The following is an 18353-nucleotide window of genomic DNA, read 5'->3' on the forward strand; positions in this document are numbered from 1 at the left end:
AAACTCATAGGTTTTAGTTATTGTGGTAGGTTGAATAATGGCCACCCAAAGATGTCAAGGTTCTCATTCCAGAAACTTATAAATATGTTACCTTACTTATATTCAAAAGGGAATTTGCAGATCTTCAGATTGGGAGATTATTCTGTCCCTTGGATATAATCATAAAGATACTTATAAGAGGAGGTAGGATGGTCAAAGACTGAGAAGGTGATGTGATAATAGGAGAAGAAAGACAGAGAGACAGAAAGGAAGACAAAGACAGAGACTAAGATTGGAAGATGCTACACTTCTGGTTTTGAAGGTGGAGAAAGAAACCACCAACTAAGAAATGCAATTGCCTTCTAAAAGGTAGAAAGGCAAGGAGACTATTTATCCACTAAAGCCTAAAGAAGAAACGAGCCCTGCTGACACCTTGACTTGAGCCCAGTCAGACTGAATTTGGACTTCTGAGCTCCAGAACTCTAAAAGAATAAACTGTGTTGTTCTAAGCCACTAAATTTGAGGGAACTTGTTTCACTGTATGATGGGTTAGGACAGGAAAGAGCTGACAAATTTCTGAAGCAGTTTTGGTCTATTGCTGGGACACCTGGAGCAATAAGACCCAAGGGTATTGAGGAGCTGCTAGAAAGCTCTGAGGGGGAATACTAAAGAGCTAAAGTTCCACACCCTTCTGAGCTACACTGCTCTAGTCTGTTTTACATGTGTTTCTGCATAGGATTTCTTCAGTTGATAGAGGAAGGAGGAAGAGTACAAGTTTTGGAATGGCTCATGGAGAGTTCTGAGAGAATACAGGAAGCCCAGGATTGCAGAGCCCAATTGGGGTGAGGGTGGGGATGAGGGAACTACTTTCAGAATAATCATGTTGTCAATCTTACAATTTAACTGTATTTCAGTTGTTAAAGACTCTATACCAGCACTTAGGGATTTAGGATGGGGCTGTTGTGGGCTGAGGGTCCCCTTCCAGCTCTAGGCTATGCCAGGTCACACTCTGGGCTGCCCCTAGGTTGGCTCCAGAATCACGCAGGTGAAACCACTTGATGTTGCCTCCTTCATTACTGCACAATTGCCACCAGCATTGAAAAACCAGGGTTTGGACAGTTTGCTAATGAAATAGAGAAAAGAATCGGTTGAATGGTTCTCTTAAATCACAAAAGAATTTTGGTTTTATGTTAATTAGCTGTTATTAAGTGAGGATTCTTTTGTTCAACTGGGAGTTGAAATTCTCAATAAACATGACTGAGAGCAACCACCGCCTCTCCAAGTAAAATAAGTAAACAGCCTCATCAGAAAGAGAAGTTGGTGGCATCTGGTTGCAAGGAATAAATAAAATCTCCCATCTGGTGAAAGGCTTTTGAGATCCCACTTCCTATTCAGATTGTCACTATTACTGCAGCTGGATGACAATACCTTGAGTATTATAAGCAACCTGTCCAGATCAGTTCAGTGAAGCAGCATAATTCAGTTTCACTGATTAAAAAATGGATATTTTCTTGTTATGCTAACTGAAATCTAACAATATTTCACAAAGTTATAATGCAACACAGAGCAGCTCGATAAGTAAAAATACTCTGTGAATGGACAAGTTCTAAAACTTTGTCTTATTTATTCACTATTCTTCCATTTACTGATAGTAAGAATTTGGGTAGCAACAAAACCTCTTCCTAAATGTTAAATACAGGATGAAAGTGCTCTATAATAGAATTGGATTGTTAAAGAAAAAGTGACATTTTTTTCAAGGGTAGCTTCATTAATTAACCCATTTTATCTACTTTTAGTCTAATGAATTGCCATCTTTCTGATATAAAAAATATCATACTTGGTCTAAGCATCTGCTTAGAAGATCCTGAGTCCTAAGAGAATCTCTGGGAAACAGCAGCATCAACCCTGAAATAAATGGAATCTTGCAGGTGTGTCCTTTGATTAAATAAAAGGTTAATTAAATTTGAGGAACAGTTGCACTAATTGGTGACACACTCCATTTTACTGTTTTTCCAGAACTGATTTATTTGAGAAGTAAACAGATTTAAGTGACTGAGCAATAGTGAGATTCATGCAACTACAAAAAGATCTCCATATATATTTAATTAAATTGACCTTAAGCCATCCTGTAATGTTTATTTCAACAAATAGCTCACTGTGTGATCACTTCTGGAATATTTGTATGACTTGAAGCATCTTTTAGGTATAATCAGCATTCAAAACATCATTAAACTTTACTGTTTGTGTATCATTAGTGTCTATAAAATATATTACATTGGGCAAACGATAGCAAAGAGATATATTTCATTTATGTGGTTCCCATCTCCCATTGCCAATTACCAATAGACTACATGAATTATTTATCGTCTCATGTTGGCTTAATATAAAATATTTTGCAACTTATATATATTAAAGATTGAAAGCGTAATTCTTTTATTTTCTCCCTTTCTTAGGAGAAAATCTTTGGAGAATATCAACAAACTTCTTAATGAAATACAAAGCAAAACTGAGATAAAAGAAAATCTTCCCCAAAAGGAGGTTATTTGATTAAAACTATTTTACAAAATGGCAGTGGGCATTTCAATCCAAATGTTGAAGATTCAACAGTTCTATATACAAGTAAATGAATAAAATTTAGGGTTTTAGAGGTGCAGAAAGTATTACTTAACTTTAAAATATAATTTTTAAAAACTAGTATAATCAGATGGGAATGAATTAGCTGGAACTAACCTTAGCTTCAGGAATTTTTAATAAACAATTTACACAACTGTACTAGGAAATGGACATGATACTGTCCCATTTCTTTAGCCTATCTTTCATATCAACAGCTTTTTCTCTGTGGAAATGCACATCTCACCCATTTTTATCCTCTAAACATTCTTTTTTACATTCATCACTCTATTGTGAATTAGGATGTAACTACAATTTTTAAGCACTTTCCTGAATATCAGTTGTTCATACAAAGTAAAAGATTTCAAATAAAAAAGCAGAAAATAGCATGTGACTTTCTACCATTCATACACTGATCATCAAGGCTGAATTGCCTGGCCCTTATTCATACCCACATTTTCCTAAGCAAGCTCAATTAATGGTCATTGGCCTCCATTGATTCCTGCCAGTGGCACTCAGATCAAATTTTAATGTGTATAAGAGTTATATGGGATATTAAAAAAAAAAAAAAAGCAGATTCCTTAGCTCTACCTTCAGACATCCTGCCTCATTAACTCTTGAATGGAGCCGGGAATCAAAGATTTTTAACAGACATGCCCAAATAGTTGTAATGAAAGTGGGAAATCAACCATATGCTGAGAAACACTGGAATAAAATATAAATAAAAAATGCAACTTTGAATGAATCCCAATTAAGACCACAGGCTTGCATTACCTCTTAAAAAATAAAGGGCATGCAACTTCTAATTAAAACTATAAGGTTTTTTTTTTTTTGTCATTTAACATTTAACTATAAGGTTTTTATAATGAGATACCACCTCACACCAGTCAGAATGGCTAAAATTAACAAGTCAGGAAATGGCAGATGCTGGCCAGGATGCAGAGAAAGGGAACCCTCCTACACTATTGGTGGGAATGCAAGCTGGTGCAACCACTCTGGAAAATAGCATGGAGGTTCCTCAAAAAGTTGAAAATAGAGCTACCCTACGACCAGCAATTGCACTACTGGGTATTTACCTAAAGATACAAACATAGTGATCCGAAGGGGCATGTGCACCTGAATGTTTATAGCAGCAATGTCCACAATAGCCAAACTGTGGAAAGAACCTAGATGTCCATCAACAGATGAATGGATAAAGAAGAAGTGGTATACACACACACACACACACACACACACACACACACACAGGAATACTATGCAGCCATCAAAAGAAATGAAATCTTGCCATTTGTGATGACCTGGATAGAACTAGAGGGTATTATGCTGAGCAAAATAAGTCAATAAGAGAAAGACAACTATCATATGATCTCCCTGATATGAGGAAGTGGAGATGCAATGTGGGGGGTTTGCAGGTAGGAAAAGAATAAATGAAACAAGCTGGGATCGGGAGGGAGACAAACCATAAAAGACTCTTAATGTCACAAAACAAACTGAGGGTGGCTGGGGGGAAGGGGATAGGGAGAGGGTGGTGGGGTTATGGACACTGGGGAGGGTATGTGCTATGGTGAGTGCTGTGAAGTGTGTAAACCTGGAGATTCACAGACCTGTACCCCTAGGGCTAATAATACATTATATGTTTATAAAAAAAAATTTTAAAAATTATAAAACAAAACCACCAAAACTATCAGGTTTTTTTCTCTCTGAATTTTATCTATTTTTTTTTTTTTTTTTTTACTTGAGTATGGTTGACACGCAATGTTATATTAGTTTCAGGTGTATAACACAGTGATTTCAACAATTCTATACTATACTCACCACAAGTGTAGCTACCACCTGTCACCTTATGATGCTATTACAGTATCACTGACTAAGTTCCCTATGCTGTGTCTTTTATTTCCACAATTTATTCATTCCATAACTGGATCCTGTTCCTCCCACTCCCCTTCATCCATTTTGCCCACCCTTCCCCCTCTTGCAACCATCATTTTATTCTCTATTTATAGGTCTGATTCTGATTTTTGTTTGTTTATTCACTTGTTTTGTTTTTTAGATTCCATGTATAAGTGAAATCATATGGCATTTGTCCTTCTCAAACTATCAATTTTGATTCACTTTAGAAAGAAGGAAATTCTACATGTTCAATTGTTGATTTTTGAATTTTATTCAAATTTTGGTTAAAACAGTTTAGTGAGATTCAGATTGATACTGTTGATTAAAATTTGGCATAAGGAAATATTTTTAGACCCAAATAAGCCATTAAAATCCAATTTTGTAAAACAAAACAGAAATTACTCTATATTTTACATACTCAGTGGGCAAAATGATGAACATGAACTAAGGAAAAAATAAAGCGAGGTAATTAGTATTCTTACATCATTTTTTGCTTTAAAAAACAAACTCTCATCAAAAAAATCTGCTTTCCAGGACAGAGGCTCAATGAAAAACATTTTAATTTTAGTTTTTTAATTTTTAAAAAAATTTTTTAAAGATGTTATTTATTTATTTGACAGATGGAGATCACAAGTAGGCAGTGAAGCAGGCAGACAGAGAAGAGGAAGAAGGCTCCCTGCTGGGTAGAGACCCTGATGCAGGACTCCATCTCAGGACCCTGGGATCATAACCTGAGCCGAAGGCAGAGGCTTTAACCCACTGAGCCACCCAGGTGTTCCTTAATTTTAGTTTTTTAAAATATATTTTTATTTTAAGATTTTTATTCATTTTTTATTTTTTGAGAGACAGAGAGGGCACAAGCAGGGAGAAGGAGCAGAGGCAGAGGGAGAAGCAGGCTCCCTGCTGAGCCCTGAGCCCAATGTAGAACTTGATCCCAGGACCCTGGGATCATGACTTGAACTGAAGACAGGCATTTAACTGACTGAGCCACCCAGGCACCTTAATTTTAGTTTTAAAAAACCTGGAGTCTATTATAGAAAATGGCCAGTGAAGGATATTCATGTTTGTTATTTTCAAGAACAAAGAGAAGATTTCCAAGGCTAGTCCAAGCTAACAAATAAATAAAAACACTCACAAATTGACTTATATATGGGATCGGTGTCTCCTGTTTAAAAAAAAGAAATACTATAGAAAATATCCATTAAGGATTACTAGAAGATGGAGAAAGTTGTAGCCCTAAGCCTCAAGATGAATTTTATAAGTGTACCTCAGGATCAGAAAGACCTATCAATAGGAAATGCAATTTGCAAAACACATGTGGTTAGGTTTCCAACTGTGCTAGAACAAATCCTGCAATACCCCGAGTTCTCTCTCCTAATTATTGATTTCTCCTGTCATATTCACCTTACATCCTGACTTTGTCTCATACAACTAACCTGTAGTACCCAAAGTCTAATTAACTTGCTGGGGGAAAAATAATAGAGTCAATCCAGTCTTTTGGCATCAACTGAATCACAAATTTGGTCATTTTCCTGAGTGTAATTTTCTCTACTCTGAAATCAATCAAAACATATGATCAACATTAATATGCTGGTTAATCAATTGCTTGATAACATATGTGCTGGCTTCTACCATGGAAACCTTGAAGATTTCAGAAGTGAAAGAATAGAAATAATTAAACCCAACAATAACAATAGATGTGTAATAACATGCCAGTTTCTGTGTTAAGCATGAATTAATTCGAAACCTCAGAATGCTATGAAGCGAATATTATTTTATGTCCATTTTGCCAAAAAGAAGTACAGAGAAAGTCTGCAGCTTGTCCAGTGTTATACTATTTGCAAGTGGCAGAAGCAGGTTTGGGAACACCTGTTTTTAACTCCATCACCCATACTTTCAACTACTCTGCCAGACCAGTGGTACAGCTTGTCCTGAATTAGCTCACCACAGTCTTCCTCCTGAAGAATGAAATCTCCTGCAGATGAGTTAAGAAGAGAAGGGGGCTGATACTCTCCTGTTATCAATGTCAGGCAACAATGCAGATCCAATCCCCTAATTCTCAAATGCTTTGAAAATGGAAAAGGCTATGTTACACGCATAATCGTCTGTAAGAGCTATAAGTAGGCCTCTTGAGGAGATTCGTGTGTGCCCTTACTTCCTGTGCTGATGTCTGACTGGCACTGCCAGCAGTGTCAGAGCGGTCTGTACAAATGATTACACAGAAGGCTTGGAAACTTTCATAGTTACTCTAAAGCATGGTCTCGATGCTTCCACCAGGTACAATCAGGGCAACAGCTCATACATATATCTGGTGTGGGCAGTGAAGGATTTTGATCCAAATACATGAATGGGGTGAGTAGGCAGGAATAAGGGGAATTGATTCTCTTAATTACAAAATACTACAATTTCTTGTTAATGAAAAGTATCCCGGAATAGTAATCAGACTCTGATACAGGTATACATACATATGTGTACAAATACATATATACAGAGTATGATGAATACAAGTTAATATTCGCTAAGGAATGTAAGAGTCTTAACATTAATCATTGCATCGTTCTACAACATAGTGATATTCTTTGTAAATACATGGTATTAATTTTTTCATTATATATATTGTATATGCATTAATTGCCTACCCCATACCAGGCACTGGGTCTATAAATATGAAAAGATATAAGCCTTGCTTTCAAAGAGCTCACAGATTTTTGGGGAGACAGAACACTGGCTACATGTTCTAAGAGCTGTGCTCATTCATTCAACACACATTTATTGAACAATTATTATCTAGTAGGCAATATAAAAGGTGTTACGAACACACAGGTGATCTAGGTAAACATGATCCCTGTGTTAAGTTGTTCATAAGGAAGTAGAAGGTCCATCTGTCCCTGAGAATAGAGCAGGTAACTCAGCTTACCTGAGCACAGCTGGAAAAACAATTAGAAACTTTCCCATAGGGTGAAACAGAAGCTCATTGAACAAAGAAGGATCTGATGTCTTGAAGTGACAGTTCTAATAAGGATAATAAAGACTTACTGTGGCTCAATGGCAGGACATCCTACTGAAGACTGAGCCTTAAATGTGAATGGCCTTTCCTGTGGTAAGGTTTGCAATTAACCCTTCTAAGCAACTGCGACTGATGGTCATTTCTTTCTTATGTGAAGCTACTCAAATGTGGTCTTCCAGCATCATTGGAAAACTGGTTAGAAATGTAGAAATACAGAATTACAGAATCTCTGGCCCTACCCCAGACTTACTGAGTTAGAATCTGCATGTTAACAAGATTCCCAAGTGCTTCCTGCACATTCAAGTTTGAAAATGCTCCTCTGAGCCACAGATCCTGAACCTTGGCTGTACCTTGGAATTATCTGTGGCCCTTAAAAAAATTACTCATGCTTTGCCCACACCCCACTGACTCAGATTTGTTTACTTTTTCCTGGGGCCAGAACGTACTCATAATTTTTAAGTTCCACGGGTAATTCTAATGTGCAACTAGAGTTCAGAAACACTGATCAGGGAAAGTATATACTAAAGTTGGCAAAATGTCAGAATCACATGTGGCATGCCTTGCCCCAGACATAATCCATCATAGTTCCTGAAGATGGATGTTGATAATTTCTGGGTGTGAGTGTGTGTACATAAGGGAGTGTTTGTGTAATATTTGCCTGCATGTTTGTGAATAAAAGATCAAATAAGAAAGCCATAAACAGGAATCCAGTATCCACAGGATCTTGGTTCAGGAGGAAGACGAGAAGTTTTTAATGCAATGATACCCTGACTCCATTTTACTTACTGGGTCGTGTGAGGATTATTGGACCATGTTATTGGATTATATGTATATATATTATATTATATATAATATAATATAAGTATATTGAATTATATATATTATATTGGAAATATGTGGAAAAAACCTGTGTAAATTATAGAGAAATGATAGAATTAACAATTTGGACCTAATATAATACATGGGAAGTTGTCAAATTCAATTGAATGGCCTTGTCCTGTGTTTTTTTGAACTTGCTTGATGGAAAATGGCAATCATTCCTCAAATTCTCCTCTTTCTACCACACACAGACTGAGTGGCCACCACTCACAAATAAAGCTCTTGATAAATACATGATATCATCATGGCGCAGCATGAGTACAGTGTGGTTTGGGACATCTTCAGGAGCATGCGTGGCAGAGGTAGGAAAGAGTATGTGAATGTAAATTTAGCAGGCATGGCATGTGCAAATTTTCCAGAAGCATTTGGAAACTGGCTGCATCAGGGAGTATCAAATGCCATAGAAACCCTCAACAGAAAGGGGAAAGAACCAAGGCCATGCCATTGACAGCCATTCTCAGTTTTGGCTGTTTAAGATGATCTAATTATGAATGTCTAAATGTAAAGTTGGTGAGAGGTTTTAATCAGAATTGAGTAGTAGTAGCATGTGAGCAGTTTATTTGGACTGTTTTTTGCTTCTGAAACCTCATGCATCATCTCCATTTTTTTCTCTTTTTAAAGAAGACAATGATTGTACACACTATAAAAGGGAAGTCTGTTTTTGTATTTCTTACCATCTCCTTCAAAGTTAAAGCCTGTGTTAACTGCATCTTTTAATGGTTGTGTCTGCCCTGGAAAAACTCATGAGGTTACTTAAAATAGGGGATTTTTTTCTAAAATAGATTTGGCTGGAAAAGTTTGCAATTTCTCATCCTTTTAAATGATATTTTCCTTATAAATGCTTTAAACTTTAAATTGATAAAAGGAATTAAGGTCACTAGAGGAGAGGCATAAAAAAGAACTAAAATGTCCTAGAGCTACATAGCCAGAAGGGAGATCTGAGGATCTTGCCTTTTTTTACTTATTAAAAAGATTGAAACGAAGAAGTTCCCTTAACCTTATAACCATCTCCCAAGAAATAGCCATCCTAGCCCATTTGGTAAAGCACTCTAGTAAGGCTGATTCTAAACTAAAAATGCTTCCTGCTAAAAATGCTCATTGTGTATACTCTTTTTATGTGTCTTGGTGGAAATGTGCACATTTTGCTTACAAATGACATTTATTCAGGGACCTGAAATCTGTTACCTCAGTTCCCCAACCCTGAGGTCAATCTGGCTTCATGTACAATGACCCAGGTTTCTTTAACTTTTCCCTTATTCTCAGTCTTTCAGTCAGTCACCTATATCCCTTGCATATAATAATCAATAAGTATTTATTGCATTAAATTGACTCAGTTGATTTCCTCTGGATTTCGTGTTAGGCCACATCCTGTTTTAGTTATGAGGTCCTAAGGTAGAGGCAGACACACCCAAAGGAGGATTTAAATAACCCTGAGTAGAATAATTCATGGTTATAAACATATATGTGTGAGTACGTGAGTATGTGTGTGTGTGTGTATGTGTGTATACACACATTCTCCTTTCATTGCCATCTGGCTTTTCAACCAGTCTTGTTCTGAGGAATTTACTTTTGAGCTGAATTAGGTTCCTCCTAAGACTTCTAACACTCTAGGAGGTCATCCCCTTATTCAGCAGCCCAAGACTCTAAGAACACTGGTATATCTGCCCAGTAAACAATCATCAGGCATTGTTAAGTGACTGACAATGATTAAGGGCAAATATTATTAGTCTAAGAATCTGGAGGAACTATTTTCACAAAATTCTCTCTTTTAATTATTTTTTTAATCCAAGTTCAGATCAATTATAATTTCCAAGTTCATATAATGTACCAAACACTACTGAGAATACAGTATGGGGGAATGCAATCCCTGTCTTAAAGGCATTAAAAATCTACTTAGTGGGACACATGTACACTAAAATCATAATTCAAGTTTATAAATATAAAGACAGGTTTCAGAGGATATTGTGGAAATGCACAGGAAGTGTGCATAGCAGAAGTCTCAGTTGGAAGAACGAAGGTCAGGTCAGCAGTATTTAGAGAATGAACAATCACAGCAGAAGGAGTTGGACATTGTCAAGGAATCCTTTCCTCTAGGCAGCAACTCATGGATTTTTTTTCCTGGTCACTCCAGAGATATTCCTGACACATAAGCAAGATCAGAAAAAGGGGTAAAAGGGGAAAGAAAATATGGGACAAGAGAGGTGAGGAGGAAGAAAGCAGAGGAAAGAAAAAGGAGGGGAAAACAAGGACCATCTCATTCAGAAAGTTCCTGGAACAACTTGAGAACTACTCTATTTCTAGAATGTAGCTTTACAATCCCCTCTCCTTACCTCCTCATAGTACTATTATCTTCACAAAAGTCTTGGCAATTTTTATGTGATTGGACATTGGGTCGTGGTTGAAGCACTTTGTAACCAAGCGAAGTGGCAATAACTGATGTTCCTTCCTTTTGATCCCAACAGTGCTTTGCCAATATTGTTTGTTGCACTTGGGATTCAATTGTCCCTGGAGACGGGGGACAGGTTCCCACTCATCCCAACAGAGCCTATTACACAGGTGAGGGATCTGTCAATGACTGCCTCTTGAGATTGCTTCTAAGAAGGGATGACCAAATCTAGTTTTAAGCCCAGATTGTAATTTTTCAGCCCCATAGGCAATATCACATTCTAGTCTTTATTTGATTTCATATTCTCTCTAACTGCTCATGTTATGCTAGGTCTCTTTTCCTTAGAGTATCTAGAGAATAGTATCCATACACGCACTCCTATATCTCTATTATACTTAAACCTGTTTATAACTACTCAATTTTCCACCAAACCTCATAGCCACAGCAAATGGTTTTAACTCTGTGAAAATCATTTCTCAAAACGTGTCCATAAAATAATTATATAAGATGCTTGGAGAAGGAAGTTTATGGTGAAATATGTTAAGAAAAAATTATGCAAAATATCTGCACAACCATGTGGTTTAAAAAAAGTCTTAACATCTCTCAAAGTTAATATTCTAAAGATCAGAGTAACCTGGATACATTTTTAAATTATAGATCCATGGGGCCCATCTTAATTAATTAAAATGTTTTATAGTAAGTCTGAGAAATCTTTAATTTTTATAACTTCCTACTATCCATGATGTCACCATCCTGGTCTGGATTCAAAAGCCAGTATTTGAGGGTCTCTATTTTTCAGAATTCTTCACCACCCTTTTATTGATCATTTGAAAGCATTCCTTTACCACTCTATGAATCAACTAACAATTATTCACAATTCTACATGATAACATTAATTGCATTCTCAAGAAAAGCCTGTAACTGTTTGGAATATTTGTAAAGATGATGCAAATAGGGAAGTGGCCATTTCAAATTTTAACTCTGGAATATTCCTATCCTTCTTATTTGCTTTTCTCTCCCAAGCCAATCTTCCCCCAACTTAATGTTGGTCTGTGTCCATGATTTTCAGTTTTCACACACTCTTTGTGCACTAATGGGAAATGGATGAAGCACTGTGGACTTCAATGATAGTAACCTTCACATGTAGCAATAAATTATTTTAACTTTCGTAACAGATTCACAAAAATATATTTTAAACTACTTAAGATAATTTGTGAAAAAATGTCAAACTTAAGTTTTTATTTTAGAACAGTTTGGAGTTTTCAACTTAATTTTCACTTACAAAAAGCAGTTTGAAGCTGGTAAAAACTCAAGTAATCAGAAATGTGTAATAAGTAATCAAAATGTGAGTTACAAATTGTTATCTAGTGTACAATGAACAGCATAAAATAACAAGAGACTGACTGTCTACAGGATGGCAAGTTAATGAGAAAGAGCTAGTATGTAATAGAGATTAATTTTTAACTGAAAATAAAATTTGCATTGAATCTCAAGTGTACAATGTCTTAGAAATTATCAGAAATACAAGGCAATGAAAAGATTTTTTGAGCTATTTAAAAAAATTATTTGCTTCCTCCTTTATACATTTATTCTTCAGGTTAGTGAAAAACAGCATTTGCTAATCTTGTGCTTTCTTTCTGGTATCTCAACGTCCATCATTTTAACTAAAGATACACTATCTTTTCATTTGTTATACGTGTGTGTTTATATACATATATGTACACATATATGTACACATATGTGTGTATACACACATACAATCACACACATACTACCACATGAGCCACAAATGGTGCTTAGAATTCATCATGTCAGCAATGGTAAGTAAGATACAACACCAATGAAGATGTTTAATGCTATTTTCGACTCATGCCAAAATCCCATTCTCATCTTTATCTTCCCTCATAGAGTACAATGAGTACTTACAGCTTTTTCCAAAATCTGGCAATGCTTGCAATAAAGAATGGAGACTTCACTACAGTTATATGAAGGTGGCATTTATTTTCTGGCAGCTCTCCTCTGTCAAAAAATAGAAAACTTTGAATGATCATGTTCCTCAGTTTAGGAATCAAGGATTCTTTCTGAATAAGGGAAACTTTGAAGCTAGATTTCAGCCTCGATACATGTTTTTTCGTGATGAACCTTCCCCAAACTCTAGTAAAAACTGATCCAGGATGTGGTGGCTGTATCCCATGACAGTAGCAATGAGAATTCCAACAAAGAACTAAAAACACTGGTGGATAGTGTAACAGTAAAAGGATTTTTGCAGTTAGTAATGCAGTGTGCGTGTGCACTCGTGTGTGTGTGTGTCTGTGAGTCTGTGTGCCTGTTTATGTGTATGTGTGTGTGTGTGTACAACTTTTGCCAAACTGATAGAAGAAATGAATATTGTTGTATTGGTATACTCATGAGCTTATAGAACTTTCTCACATACTTACTGGCTACTTATATTTCTTCTTTCATCTAAATCATATAATGTATGTACTTTTTATCATTTTCTTGTTTGGTTGTTCATCGTTTTTTGGGTTGACTTTCATTAATTCTTCATGAACTAATGAAATTTATAGCATGAATTTATAGCATGTATATTACATGCTATAAATATTTCTTCTTTACTTTATATAAGGAGCCAATGGAAATATATTCTACTTAGTTCATTCCAGCTCCTGAAATGACTTCTCAGTTTACTTTTTATTTTTCTTTCTTTCTTTCTTTCTTTTTGTGTGTGTGTGTGTGGTAGAGAGAAAACTGTTTTTGTGCATAAAGAAAGGAAGAGAAGAGATCTATAAATCAATGTTAACTATCCAAACTACTTATATTTTTCCCACAGGCAAGCTCAATTACACGAGCAACTACTGAAGCTGAAGGGTTATTTTTTTCCCCAAGTATATCATGCTACTAGCAATCTTCATCCAACAAGTTATCTCCTGTTTTTGACGTCTATCAGATCAGCTTCTCCATCAGTGTGTAAGGTGTCATTACGATAGGTTGGCTCCTGGTTCCCTCAAGGTAATTTTGAACTAAAAATATAGTGATCTTTCCCTGAAAAGAGCTATAATAATTCTTCTTAAGTTTAAGGTCAGGACTAAATCTCATTCATTCTAAGACATAAAAAATAAGTAATGTTACTTAAAGAAAATATTCAAATAATTTGCTTAGAATAAAAATTCTAGAATTATTTACATTTTTTTCCTTATGGCTGAGTCCTCAAAATAAACTCTATATTAAATATTTTTTTCAATAGCTTTATTAAGATTTAATTTACATATAATAAACTACATGTATTAAAATGTGTAATTTGATAACTTTTAAATATGAATAACCTCTTTAAATCGTCACTATAATTGCTAATAATCATATCCATCACCTCCAAAACTTTCTTCTTGCCTATGTGTAATTACCACTCCTGCCCAGGCAACTACTGGTGGTTACTAAAGTGTCTTTACAAAACATTTTATGCAGTTTTTTAAATTAATTTGCATGATTTCTTCTTATTAAGTTTTGAGAGTCCTTCACAGATTCTGAATACAAGTCCTTTATCATATACACACTTTACAAATATTTTCTACCAGTCTGTGGCTTATCTTTTCGTTCTCTTAAAAGTATCTTTTGAAGGGCAGAAAGTTTTAATTTTTAATAAAATCTAATTTATCTTTTTTTAAGGTATGTTTTTCTTGCCATATCTGAGAATTCTTTGCTATAACCCAAAGTCACAAGTTTTCTTATCTTTTTTTCTACAAGTTTAATGGTTTTAAGTTTTATATTTAGACCAATAATTCATTCTGAGTTAATTACAACATATGGTGTAGGTTATGGATCAATGTTTGTTTTGGTTTGGGTTTGGGTATTTTGCATATGGTTAGCCAACTGTTTGAGCATTATTTGATGAACATTATTCTTTTTCCACTGAATTGACTTTGCACCTTTTCAAAAACCAGTTGTCCATACACATGTGTGTCTATTCCTGGACACTCTATTCTGTTCATTTTATCTATTTATTTATCTTTGCGAATACCAAAACTGTCTTAATTACATTAACTTTATAGTGTCTTAACATTAAATAGCAGTATTTCTCCAGCTCTATTCTTCCTTTTACAAACTTATTTTGGCTAATCTAAGCACTTTGCATTTCCACATTAATTTTCAATTAGTTTGTCTAGTCTCACAAAAATTTTTACTGGGATTTGACTGGAGCTGTGTTAAATCTTTACATCAATTTGGGGAGAATTTACATCTCAACAATATTGAGTCTTCCAACCTATAGATGGTACACCTCTCCATTTACTTAGATATTTACTTCCTCTCAGTAGTGCTTTATATTTCTCAGTATGCAGGCCTTTAATATCTTTAGTCGGACTTAGCCATACATATTTCATATGTTTGATAGTAGTTTGAATAGTACTTTAAAATTTTTTATATATGGATTATTTGGTATATAGAAATATAATCTGACCTCTGGATTGATACATGAATGTATGGTAAGAATTAAGAGCTTCAGCAGAGTCATCAGAAAACACTGATCATTTGAGTATGAATGGAGTGAGGAACCAAGAGCAGTACCCTCCTCCTTCACTATATTAAGTGAAGCAGATAGTGACTACCCTTAACAAAAACAAATCCTTGAAAGAACAGATTTGTCTTGAGAAGTATGATCATGTGATTTTTGAAAGGAAGGAGAACAGGGTATGATGCAACCCAATTTGCTATAGTGGAGGCCATTTCACTAATGGCCGTACTCACTGAAAGGATGGTTTAGAAAAACCTAGCACGTGCAAGCAACAAAGACTCACATCTGCCTTAGTGTGGACTCTAAATAGAAAAGGTTTCCATTTAGAAATTCTTTTTTTTTAAATTTTTTATTTTTTATTTAGAAATTCTGAATGTAAGATACCTCACCTGAATTTGGACTTCACATTTAAATTACCTATTTGGACTGAATGTGAGCGGAGAAAAGAATATGGAAAGTACTCCTACAAGAGTATGTTTCCTGGAGCACCTGCCAAGTTGTGCTCTGCTACAGAACTTTTGCAGAGGAACACACTTGCAAGAAAAGGTCTATTAATGCCTCCCACCAGGAGAATGGTAGAGAAATGATACCCCCCAAATCTGTTCCTTTGTAAAAACAGTGAAAAAATTGTCAAAATCAACTTTTTCATCTTTCTGGAAATTAAGCAAAGGCTTGCAATAATCTAAGGTGTGTTTTTTCCAGAAAGATTAGTTAATCTCAGTAAGAAGTTTTATAGCATTTCAACTTGTTCTGTTCCCTTCCCACTTTCCTCACTCCACAGTAGCCTTAAAAAACAGCAGTATTACAAGCATGGTAGTTATATAATCAGCAGCCTAAAGGCATTACAGGGTAAGAACAGATTTGGAGCTCCACAAAAAGCCCCACCTCAGAGAATTTTTAGGATTTGACCTGCTTGACAATTGTCTGGAAAAATATCCATTCACAGCGTTTATTTTTATTTGAACCCAGATTTTTCTCATTGGGAAAATCCCCCTTCCCAGGTTATTTATCAATCAGTATCAGCAACAATTATTTAATACTATAGCTTCCTACAGTGATGATACTATTTGGTACAAACATGAGTTTGGCCATAAAACTTAAAAGTAAAATATGGGAATGAGGCGCCCATAGAGGACTTTGAAAAGCTCTGACATACTCCTGAGCATTGCGAATTCCACATACAAACACGAAGTTGTTTGCATGTTCAGAAGAAAAACCCAAAAAGGCCCCAATCTCTCAACTCTGACATTGAGGTTCTGCACAAGAAGGAAAAGTTATAAACTACCATAATGTTAAAGGCATATCCAACATAAACACAGAGTCCATCAGAAATGGTGGAAGACACTGGTTCAAAGCATTTAAGGAAATATCCATTCAATCATTAGCTGACCACACAATCAAGTGTCAACCTCAGCAATTGCACAGATCAAAGAATAAGGGCTTTAGGGAATTCAGGAAAGCCACTAAACAAATAAGCCACATCAAAAGAAACAACAACAACAACCAGCAACAACAACAAAACCTGCTATATCATGTTATTTAAAATTTCCAGATTTCAGCCAAACATTATGAGACATAAAAGTGACATGAAAGTATGGCCTATACACAAAGGTAAAAAGGCAGTCATTAGAAACACTACCCAAGGGGTACCTGGGTGGCTCAGTTGGTTAAGCATTGGCCTTCAGCCCAGGTCATAATCTCAGAGTCCAGGGATCGAGCCCCACATCTGGTTCCCTGCTCATTGGGGAGCCTGCTTCTCCCTCTCTCTCTGCCTGCCACTCCCCCTGCTTGTGCTTGCTCTTTCTCTCTGTGTCAAATAAGTAAATAAAATCTTTTTAAAAGGAAAAAAAAAAGAAAGAAAGAAACACTACCCAAGGAATCTCATAAGTTAGACTCATTAGAAAAACATTTTAAAGAAGACATTATAAATATGTTCAACTAAATAAAATAAAATGTATCTAAAACATTAAAGAAAAGTATAAGAACACTCCTCAAATAAGAATATCAATAGAGGGAAGTTATTAAAAAGAACCAAATAGAAAATGTCAAGTTGAAAAGGAAAATAATAGTAAGGAAAATCAAACAGAGGGATTCAGCAATGGATTTGAGCTGCCAAAAAAAAAGAATCAGAAAATTTGAAGATAGATAATAGAAGTCAACCAGTCTGAGAAACAAACAAACAAACAAACAAACAAAAAAAAAAAAAGAAAAAAGAAAAATGAACAGAGGGCTGTGGAACATCATCGAGACAGCAATAAATGCTTAAATGGACTCCTAGAGGAGAATAAAGAAGGGAGGAGAGTCCCAAACTTCCTGTCTTTAATAACTCAATTTATACATTCAAGAAACTCAACAAATTCCAAACAGGATAAACTCAAAGAGATACACAACTATACATGTTAGAGTTTAATTCTCAAAATCCAAGACAAAGAGACATACTTGAAAGCAGAAAGATGAAAAAAGACTTGGATAGGAATGCTCAAAGAAATGCACAACTGACTCTGGACAAAACAAAGCGGGGTGACATCTTCAAGGCATGGACAGGCCAAGGCTATTAACCAAGGATTCTATACCCAGAGAAACTATCCTTCAAAAATTTGGAAGACGTGACATTGCAAACAAAAACAGAGAATTAGCATACTCTTCCTAAAAGAAATAAGAAATGGAGTCATTTAGTCTGATAAGAAAAAACACTAGTGAGCTACACTAGTAGCTCAAATCCACACAAAGAAATAAATAACAGTGCTAATAGAATCTATATAAGTAAATATAAAAACAATATAAACATTTTGTAACATTTTCTTCTTTTGAAACACAGTGACATGGAGTAATTATTATAAAACATGTTGATAGTTTCATAATGTACAAGTTTGTAATTTGACAATAATATTACAAAGGAAGGCAAGGGAATGGAACTATTTTAGAGCAAAGCTTTTGTATGCTATTGAAATGAAATTGCTGTTAACCCAATCTAGATTACTTTAAAGATTTTTTAAAAAATTTATTTATTTGACAGACGAGATCACAAGTAGGCAGAGAAGCAGGCAAAGAGAGAGGGGGAAGCAGGCTCCCTGCTGAGCAGACAGCCTGATACG

The 18353-nt window shown here is 35.4% G+C and overlaps 1 long non-coding RNA gene across 2 annotated transcripts in view; it reads right to left on the bottom strand.

Annotated features, from left to right (window-relative positions):
• LOC123387622 overlaps window positions 1–18353 on the bottom strand; it is a 176178-nt gene that overhangs the window by 128397 nt on the left and 29428 nt on the right. The gene's annotated exons all lie outside the window — the stretch shown is intronic.

This window comes from Mustela putorius, unplaced genomic scaffold, assembly GCF_011764305.1.
Source record: "Mustela putorius furo isolate JIRA1106 unplaced genomic scaffold, ASM1176430v1.1 tig00003858_pilon_pilon_pilon, whole genome shotgun sequence".
NCBI classification, from domain to species: Eukaryota; Metazoa; Chordata; class Mammalia; order Carnivora; family Mustelidae; genus Mustela; species Mustela putorius.